This window comes from Aphis gossypii, chromosome 2 (assembly GCF_020184175.1).
Source record: "Aphis gossypii isolate Hap1 chromosome 2, ASM2018417v2, whole genome shotgun sequence".
Classification (NCBI taxonomy): Eukaryota; Metazoa; Arthropoda; class Insecta; order Hemiptera; family Aphididae; genus Aphis; species Aphis gossypii.
In genome coordinates, this window is record NC_065531.1 from 86,151,841 (window position 1) to 86,162,316 (window position 10,476).

Consider the following 10,476-nt stretch of genomic DNA (forward strand, 5'->3'; position numbering starts at 1 on the left):
ACCTCGTGTTTTAAATGGTATATATAAATATGAGTAAACATTAAGTAGATAGAGATATATACATTGCATTGGCGGAAATGTCAAATATACAATTTCGAATCCATTAACAAACCTTCATGATTTTTTGATACATTTTATTATATAGAATATCATGAAAAACGATATTGATTTACTATATATATAAATATACAAATACATAATACACGTCCGAGCACAGAAATAACTGATTTAATTTTTGTTTTTCTTTGATTTATACAATTTAAAATCTATATATTAATGAATAGAAATACATATACAAACATAAAAACACCTGATTAACAGAAAAACATTGAGGATTGAAATTAATGTCATTAGCTTGATAAAAAATATGTATTTTATGAACAAATAATTATTTAATAGGTAGGTACTATAAAATACTCGTCACTATTATGTGTAAAGACCATCATCACAATATAATATACACAATATCAAGCAAGTACATGAAAAAAATCGGATAGGGTGCACAAAAAATATATGAAATATGAAATACATTACAAATATTTTTCATTTTCGAAGAAAGGGTTGAATCACTTAAACCCCCTCCCATTTTATGCATGCCTGCACAATATACACAATGTAGCTATACTCTAATTATAGATATAATAAAAAATAAATTTGTTAATCTTTGGTAATATTTTGTATATTAGGGACTAAATTTACCTTTTATCATACTATTTTATTAATTTAATCATTAACTTTCTACAAATTCTACAAAGAAAAAAATAGCAATTATTTTTTTGCTTTTCAAACAATTTTATTATTAATAGTTAATAAGGTTAAAATGCATATTATGAATAGAAATATAAAATAAAAATATATTTAGTTGGTAAATAATATTATTAATTACTACGAGTAGATTAGTTTATTATATCTATATCGCTTAGAAATCTCACAAAAGACCGAAATGGAAAATTAAAATTGAAGTATAGAACATCAAATGTAATCAATTACCTACAAAAAAAAAATTATAATTATCAAGTTCAAAATTCAATAATTTATACAAATGCACATTTTGTTTGTTAACCAAATATAGGTGTATAAAATCCATATCACCTCCGCATACCTATAATGTGGCTATATTTAAAATGTATGTTTACAATGTAAACTTTACATGATAGTAATAATATAGTGTAGTGACTAATTTACAAAATTAACTTAATTGTTTAATACATTCTCTACTTCTTTAACCATTGTTACGTTAAAATGTATATTAATGTTTCCAAAACTAGTTCACATGACATTACATATAAATAATTATTGATATACCCACGTTTTTATTTTTGTAGGTTATGGTTTATTATATAAAAAAAGATTATGCTATTTATAATAATATATAGTACCCGCGATTTATTTCAACTATAGTTATTGTTATTTTATTTTATAGCATTTAAACGCTTTAAATTTAATATATGTGCCAAATTTCGTTAGTATTACTTAAACTTTTCTTAGTGTATTGCCAAAAGTTATGTTGTGTCTGGCCAAAAACTGATCCTATAAGCTATAATTGGTTCAACAAACATTATTTCATATTTAAATATGCTACAAATTGTAACCAATAAAATCTAAAGTTAAGATCTAAATTATTATGTAATCGTAATTAAATTTTGTTAATTAATATGTGATACAAATTAAAAACATTTTATTTTATTTATTATTCATCTTTGCATTTATTAATAAATAAATATAACAAATTTAATTACCATGTTACTCGTGAGAACTGATAGTGGTGATTAAAAATTAAACTCCCGTTCATTAAAGAAAGACGAGAAAAAAACTTTATCAGTTTTAAATTGAATTTTAATGGAGAAAATAATTGAATGTAAGGTTCTTTAACTACAAATTATTTTTATGTATGCGCACTATAAACATAAAATAAAACTTATAAATTATAATACATGTAATACGTTTAGGAGGTAGGTATACAGTTTAATATTTTATTATGTATTAATTGTCCGATTCCGATGGGTAAAACAACGATAATAATGGTTGAGAGCTATACAGTTATGAAACGTACATAATATTACACAGGTTGATTTTTCAAGTACACACTTTCAAGGCTCCCCTTCTCCCCCATAACAGCTTTTTTTTATTATTAAGCAGCTATAATACCAAGTACGTTGACTAGTGACTAGGTACTATTATTCAACAATTTTATATGTAAACGTAAACAAACAAAAAAACTATTAATTACCAATTAAATAATGAAGTAGACCTTTTATCTCCCTTAATAATAATGTTTTTGTTCAAATATTTATTTTTTAAATTATTTAGTACCTACTACCTAGGTATACTAAAAGTTCACATTATTCTCAACGCTAAGATTTTTTTTTTATATACATATAGTGTAAAGAGGACATGGTGATACAAACTTATTTTTTTTCTGTTGAGAGAATCACCCTAGCTATTGGCTATTTTATTGTAAATTATTGAACAGGGGTGTGGTACAAAATATCGACAGTAAAAAAGAGATTGTCGACAGATTAATAATATGATGCCGACAGTCGAAATATCAGAAAGTTCGAAATATTGACAGTTTAAAATGTTGACCGTTGTTGTAATTTCTATAAATCAGATTTTAGACAATTATTATTTTTTCAATGAAAAAAATATAAATAAAAAGTATTGATAAAAAATAATAAATTTAAAATTTTGGTTTTCTGATAGGAAAAAATAAATGTTTTTGATTAAATAACTCATAATTTGTAAAAATAAAAAATAAAATAACAATTCATATATAAATAATAAATAACTTATAAATTAAATAATTATTATTTTGTTTGTACCTATCATCATTATGGTGTTTAAAAGTAAAAAAATGATATGATCTATGCTTTAATAGATATTTTTAATTTTAATTATTTTAGTAGACGATTATTTTTACCACAATAAATGATCACAACATATTTAATTTATCAATATTTATTTTAGTATTAACAAACTTTGGTTTGTCGATTTTTGTTCTTTTTGATATTTCGATCAATCGACAATTCAATCAGTCTATATTTTGACTGTCAGCGTTTTTATCATGCACCCGTTGTAATTATATAATATATATTTTTTTTATTAATTTTGACATATCTATATCGAAATAATCGAAGTAATAAGCTGTTTCTAAGTTATTGAACTTAACGTACTAATTCTAATGGTTTTACATATAATATATTTAGTCTAACGTACTTATTATTTTTGAACAATTTTCACGAATTATTTAATTGCGTGTAATAATTTTTAAATCAGCATAATCATAGATAATTATCATATAATCATAAGACATAGATAATATTATTCTTAGGTGCTTAAACATTGTTAACTTAAAAAGCACTCAAAATTCAAACATTTTGATTTATATAAATCAACACTTTCAAAAAAATCATCTATGATAATTTACAATAAAAAAGGGTGATTCTTATTTTAAAAAATAAGTATGTATCACAAATTCACAACAATAATTTACTCCTTAAATTGTAAAAGAATAAAGATACCATCATAGAAATGATGGTATGACTATGTTTATAGCGAATCGCCCAAGTAGAGGACTATAGTAATAGATATGTCACGTATATTATAACTACAGGTATATCTTTTTACAATTAAATCCATATTATTTAATATTTATTATAAATATATATACTGTATAGGTATACAAAATAATAAAATGTTTAGTTTGTTTTCTTTAAATTGTTCCATATTTCACAGTAAAATTAATATTTAATATTAATATATGTACCAATATTATTATCATTTGTGTATAATTTTGTAATTAACAAAACGTTAAATGTTTTAAGTGAACGTTTCCGTTCAGATTACCGTATTACACATGTATATAGATACTGCACTAATAAAAATCGTGTAAGAGTTACACAACATATATAATAATATACAATTATATAATGTTTTCTTTAATTTGTATATTATATCGATAAACTACGTAAGGAAGAGTCAAATATAGTTTTGGAAATTTTTATACATTTCCGTCCGTTATTCGTTGTTAACTGACGCACGAAAACTGCATCGCTGAACTGCGGCTATTACATAGGTAATACATTAGTTCACGATGATTATTGCACATACCTACATAGGTACTGTTTTAACATAATATAACGTATACTAGATCGAGCACTATAAGCTTATACATACATTAGTAGGTATATCTACGATATATATGATACCTATGTAGGTGAATAGAACGGCAATGGGGATGATGAAGCGGGGCACAACCTCCGGTCTTTTCGCACCGCTGTCTGACCTTCTATACCCTTCAGACGCACCTGCGCAGTGGATTAAAGCGTTCCGAACACGACAGGGACGGGGGCAATATCAATATTTTCCCATGGCTTTAACCGACGCCGCCGTCTTCGAGGTCAACAAACCCGCGATGAAAGCCGGAAATTTTCACAATGGCCGTGGGACAAATTCGAAAATAACGTTCTCGGGAATCTGGAATTTCGAGAAGGGTACCTATAATACAAGTAATATATTCAAATAAACCTATAATATATTAATATATTATATAATAATACACCATATATACCTATATACATGCGATTTGTCGCAATCACGCTTTAATAATATTATGCATTTAAACCTACGCATATATGAGTTTAAAATATACCTACTAATATTTTATTTTATGTATATATAGGTGATAACACACGAACGTGAACCACGTGTTTTATAATATAGACCGGAACGTCGTTTACAAGTATTTTAATACTACATATGTATATACATTATATATATTATATATAATATGTTAATATATAGGCGAACAACAGGTGGAATTCACGCGTTGGCCGTTACGGAAAATATGATCTGTAGGTCAACTCGAATGTTATATATATATATATAACTACGTAGTAATAAATATTAAATTTAAATAATATAATATATTACGTGAATAAAAATTTAAAAATTATAAAAACTTTAGTAATGCGTTATAATTAAAAAGATAAGTTGGTGTGTGCTGTATTGTATGCGTTACAATTAATAAACCTTTACGTATAATATATAGATAATAGTAAGGACATATTAAAGTGACGTAGGTACACATAGAGGCGACAAGAAAAAAATCTACAAAACGTCGTAATTTGACCTTTCGATAAATATATTATTGTCGTCTACTGCTGCATTTACATACAGCGTGCAATCGTTTCTTGATACTCGAATCTCGGAGATTTGTTATACTAAAAAGATCAGTATGGTAAACTCAATCGATTTTTGTCTACCTAGGTATTTTTGAGTCGTAATATTATTTTTTCAAACGACGATTCCAGACACAATCGTTTGCCGCCGCCGATTTACAGGAAAACACCTAGGGAGGTCTCGTTTGTACTCGTAAAAGCGAAACGTGGTTCTTTTTTAAGTAATAGTACGCCTACGGGAATATTATGAAAAGCGACAAGAAAGTTTATATTTTTTCTTAAAATAATATTAATAATAATAAGTAGATACCTAACTACGTATAATTGGTTATTGTAAAATTATAAAATTGCTTAACCGGTTTTTAAGTGTTTATAGAGTGTATAGATATAGTTTAATATAATAATAATAAATTTTAAATTTGAATCTAAACATTGTTGTTTGTTACACTACCGTGCTATTGTTTATCAAAAAAAAAAAACTTTTTATTGTTTAACTTTTATTATAAGACAAGTACCTTCTCGAAAATGAAATAATATCAACTGACTACTTTCAAACTTTAATCGTTAAGAAAAAAATTAAAGTATAATACAAATTTCAATATATAGCTGACAAAGTCTCGTATAATACTTTTTAGTGTTTTACGAAGTACAGACCAGTAGGTATATATGCATATACTTATATATTATATATATTTATACATATATAGTGATAAAACCGATATAGGATATAGTGTAGCGTATATAAGTATCATTGTTACAAAATGAATAATCCGATTTATCCGTCGCGAAAAAAATTTACAACGCTGCGTGCGATATATCCTGGTGCTCACGTATATATATAAATTATTTCATTTAATATATCGTGTTCAAAATTATTAGCGGTTGTACAAATAACCGAATTGACATAATCACACTTCCCACGTACACTTCACACACACACACAAATATAATATGATATTGTATACATGGAACGATCAACCGTGTCCTCTAAATATTTTATACTGATGCGACGGCGTTTCCGCGTGTATATTGCAGTCGAACACAAATACAATACAGGGGAAAAACAGTTTAATATAGTCACTAAAGGTATATCATACCATATAATAATATACCACATGTTTGTACCCTGCCGATGATTCACATCTCAGTGTACGACCAGATTGAATTTGTGTATTTTCGGTGTTCATCGACGATGTCGCATATGCGCGGGGAAATGAGAAAACAGCGGTATATGCGTGTATTTACGTACAATGTACATGTATCATACAATATTATTTTATTAGGAGGTACCTATATTAAATATTATACTATTTGAAGCTTTCACCCAACACATTTAGTCGTTAAAAATACACCCAGCCCCTTTTAAGGGTTATAGAAAAATGTCTGGCTGTGGCGTGGGCGTGAAACCAGCTTAAAAATAGACTTTGTCATTTCCCATAGACCGTTGCTGGGGGGGGCCGTGACTTGAGAAATGAGGATTTAAAAAAATAATAATACATATAATATATTTATATAAACGCGTGGTTTGAGTGTGTAAATTATGTCATCCGATTAGATACCGGAGATGAGACACTTTCGATCTTTTAAGTTGTATAAGTACTTATATTATACCGCATATACCTATATATATATATATATATATTATAGTCACTGTAGAGTGTAGGACGTAGGTATATTATACACGATATTATCATAGTAACATTATATTATGAATCTAATAATAAGGCTTTAAAGTTTATAATTAAGTCGCAGATCCGTTTCTATATAGTTTCGTTGATGAATTAAGATTTTCTTTATCGCTATAAAAGCAATAATTTGAAAATTATAAGACTGTATAGTATACTGCTGTAAGTACGTCGTCAATGTAACTGTTATCTAAATTTTGGTGGAAAAAATTAAGTTAAAACTATAATATTATATACTTAACAGTTATACATGATTAAATCTCCTTTTAAAAGAGTCGCGCGTAAACCGATTTGGTTTTATGTCCGAAGACAAACTGACAAAAAAAAACATATTAAATTAATAACATATATAAATCCTATACTTATCCTATAATTATATGGTGTAAATTCATAATCAATACATTAATAATTAATTTTACTATAACTATTATTCGTGTTTAACCGGAAATTGTGTTTCACAGAAATCATATCGGGGATCACTAATAAAGTTGATAAACGATTAGCCTTTCTTTATATTATTACTGAACCATCTTCAATGGCGTTTCATTTAGAATTTATTGAATCATTAAAATATTATTTTTCTGTACAATTTTAATCGTAAACATTAAAATTAAATCGTTTTAACCTCTTTAAAAACCCTTATGAATTAATAAGATATGAAAGCAAATCCTCAATGGTTAAAAACATTCCAATCCATCAATTTAATAAAAGTATTTTATAGTATTTTATAATAATTAAAAACTTACATGTAAAAATATTGGTATACTAGAGTTTTTCAAATTGAATTATTCACGGACCTTTTTGTTTTTAGCGGATGTATATTTTCATACGATTTATATGTATTATTTAAGTTTTATAAACGAAAATTATAACATTATTCAATATTTACTAAAATTGATAAATTATAATTAAACAATGTCATGTAAAATACTAGATCACAAATATCAAAGTATACTTAACAATATCATATCTTTTGATGGTTATTAAAATATTTAAAGAGAAAACAAAGAAATGGAAGAATAAGAGGAGGATAAATAACTATGAATTAATTAATACACTCAAATTTGTACATTTAACCAAGTCCATAACAACGTAAAAAGTAAGTGATAAGTATTAGCGAATTGAAATATGTTTTTAAGAGAATATAGTATTATGGAATTGTATCAAATTAGTTAATAAATATTATTTAAAGTAAGTAAACAAAAGATCTTATAGATTTGCGATAAAATTTTTGTACATGAATTTAAATTAATATCTAACTTTTTTGATATAATGAAATAATTAATACGTTAAAATTGTGAAATAATGGTTTCGTTTTAATTTGTTAGGGTCGTTAATACAACGGAAATCATAATAGATATAAATTGTACACTTATTTAGTATTAATAAATCATATACTTGCAAGTATATATATACGGAAAAAAATATGTACTAAAATATTTTAGTTGAAAAATATTTAGTTAATTTGACTAAATTATAATAAGAAATACTAACTTTAGATGGTAAGCCTAACTATAAAATTATAGTTGAATATTTTTAGTTTTTTTACCTATATTTTGGTAATTTCAACTAAAAGATTTTAGTATTTTATTATTGCTTAAATTATTATAGTAATTATCCCAATATTACACCTGACAACGGGTGCCGGTCACACTGGACAATGGCTCGTGGTTACACTGTTACTTTTATTTTTACCTATTTCGGGTTTTTACCTCTATGGCAGTAACTGAGTGATCGAAAATCGGCTTTTTCTTTTACTGTTTTTTTTCCGTGTCCGTCATCGTCATTGCGTCATTTGAAATTTAAATTTTCTTAAGTGTTAAATTTTAATTTGTCAATTGTCACTTGTGAATTTGTCAACTGTCATCAATACGTTTTTGCTGTCATTTGTATACATGTAAGTATAAATATACCTACCTATATATAATTTTTGTTTAATTACTATAATAGTATAAATTTTTAAAGATGGTCGTAAAGTTGATATTTGTTGTCGCAAAATTACATCATTTACCATTGTAAACAATAAAATTCAAATTAATTTTTTAAGGTTAAAAGCTTGACTACCCACTATGGATTTATTCACAGAAAATATGATGAAATAGCTTTACTTGATCTTACTGAAACTATGGTTGAACAGTTATTCCCAAAAATGGGTCAGCGCTCTAAGTTTTTAAAACATTTGAAAAAATTAAAAATAGAAAGAGTAAGAATTTGTATGATCTTGTATTTAAGTAGTTATAATCCATAATTTTTTTTATAATATAGAATTTACCAGAGGAAAATTCATCAGTTATGACTCAACATTCAGTAATTGATTGGGATAACTTAGATGTTGTATTATCAGATGAATTAGAACATAATAAGTATAAAGTATATCATTTGTATTACCTAATTGTAATTAAATAACAATAAAATATATTCTTACATTTATCTCTGACTTTATTTATTTTATTTATTCAAATATAATTGTATACATTTTCAATTATTTAATTAATATAGTACAATCTACTATAAAATGTTTAGTATTTAGTACTAAGGTCTTTAAATAATTAAGTATTCCTAACTAAATTGTATAATAGAAGCTACTATAAAATGTAAGTTTAACTAACTACAATGTTAGTATTCAGTACTAAAGGTTTTAAAGATTAAGTATTGCTAACTAAATTGTATAATAGAAGCTACTAAAAAATTTATGTTAATTAACTAAAACGTTTAGTATTCAGAACTAAGGGTTTTAAAGATTAAGTATTGCTAACTAAATTGTATAGTAGAAGCTACTATACAATTTATGTTGACTAACTACAACATTTAGTATTCAGTACTAAAAAATTACTATAATGTTTTAGTTGACATTACTATATTATAGTTACCATAGCTATAATAGGATAACTATAATAATGTAGTATTATTAACTAATATAATAGCTGTCCTATATATAACTATAAAATATAGTTAAAATTATTACAATTCTAGTAACATCAACTACATATTTTTTTCCGTGTGAATTAAAAACAAGGTGACTGTTTAATTTATCAACTCAAACTTTAATTATTTCAAGTCAATTATCCCTAACAACAATGAAAATATATTAATTACAATGGAATTTTAATGCTATTAATAGTATGGGTTTTATAAACCGTCAGATAAACATAACAATGCTACAGTTTCGCGACTGGGTTTTTTTTTGCAATTCCCAATATTATCTTTCAAAACGTTGACGATGTTTTATGTCTTGACGTCTTGTGCTGTTAAACATCGTGTATTATTGCAATACTGCTACTATAGCTATAATTATAATAATTTATAACAATATTATTTCGTAAAATTAAATCCCCTCAGCGTACTGTGTTGTGATGGAAAATTTCAGCAATCTAATAAATAGTCAGTGGCGTATTTAGGGGGGGGAACAAGGGGGACAATTTGGCAGCACTTTTTTGGGAGGCAATAAATTTAACTGGAAGGTCTCATTTTTAAACTGATTTGAACGGTTTAAAAAAAAAATGTGTACCCAGGGCAGCAAAATCCTAAATACGCCTTTGTAAATGGTGCTGAATTTGAATTTAACGAAAAATGCGCCGGAGGATACAGAATTGAACAATTTGTTATTAAAA

General features: G+C 25.8%; 1 long non-coding RNA gene across 1 annotated transcript; it reads left to right on the plus strand.

The window, feature by feature from the left end:
* Window positions 1-8,624: 8,624 nt before the first annotated feature.
* Window positions 8,625-9,295, plus strand: LOC114120870 (uncharacterized). Its single transcript, XR_003592160.2, has 3 exons — window positions 8,625-8,762; window positions 8,913-9,068; window positions 9,131-9,295. It is a non-coding gene; the product is annotated as an uncharacterized LOC114120870 (long non-coding RNA).
* The last annotated feature ends 1,181 nt before the right edge of the window (window positions 9,296-10,476 follow it).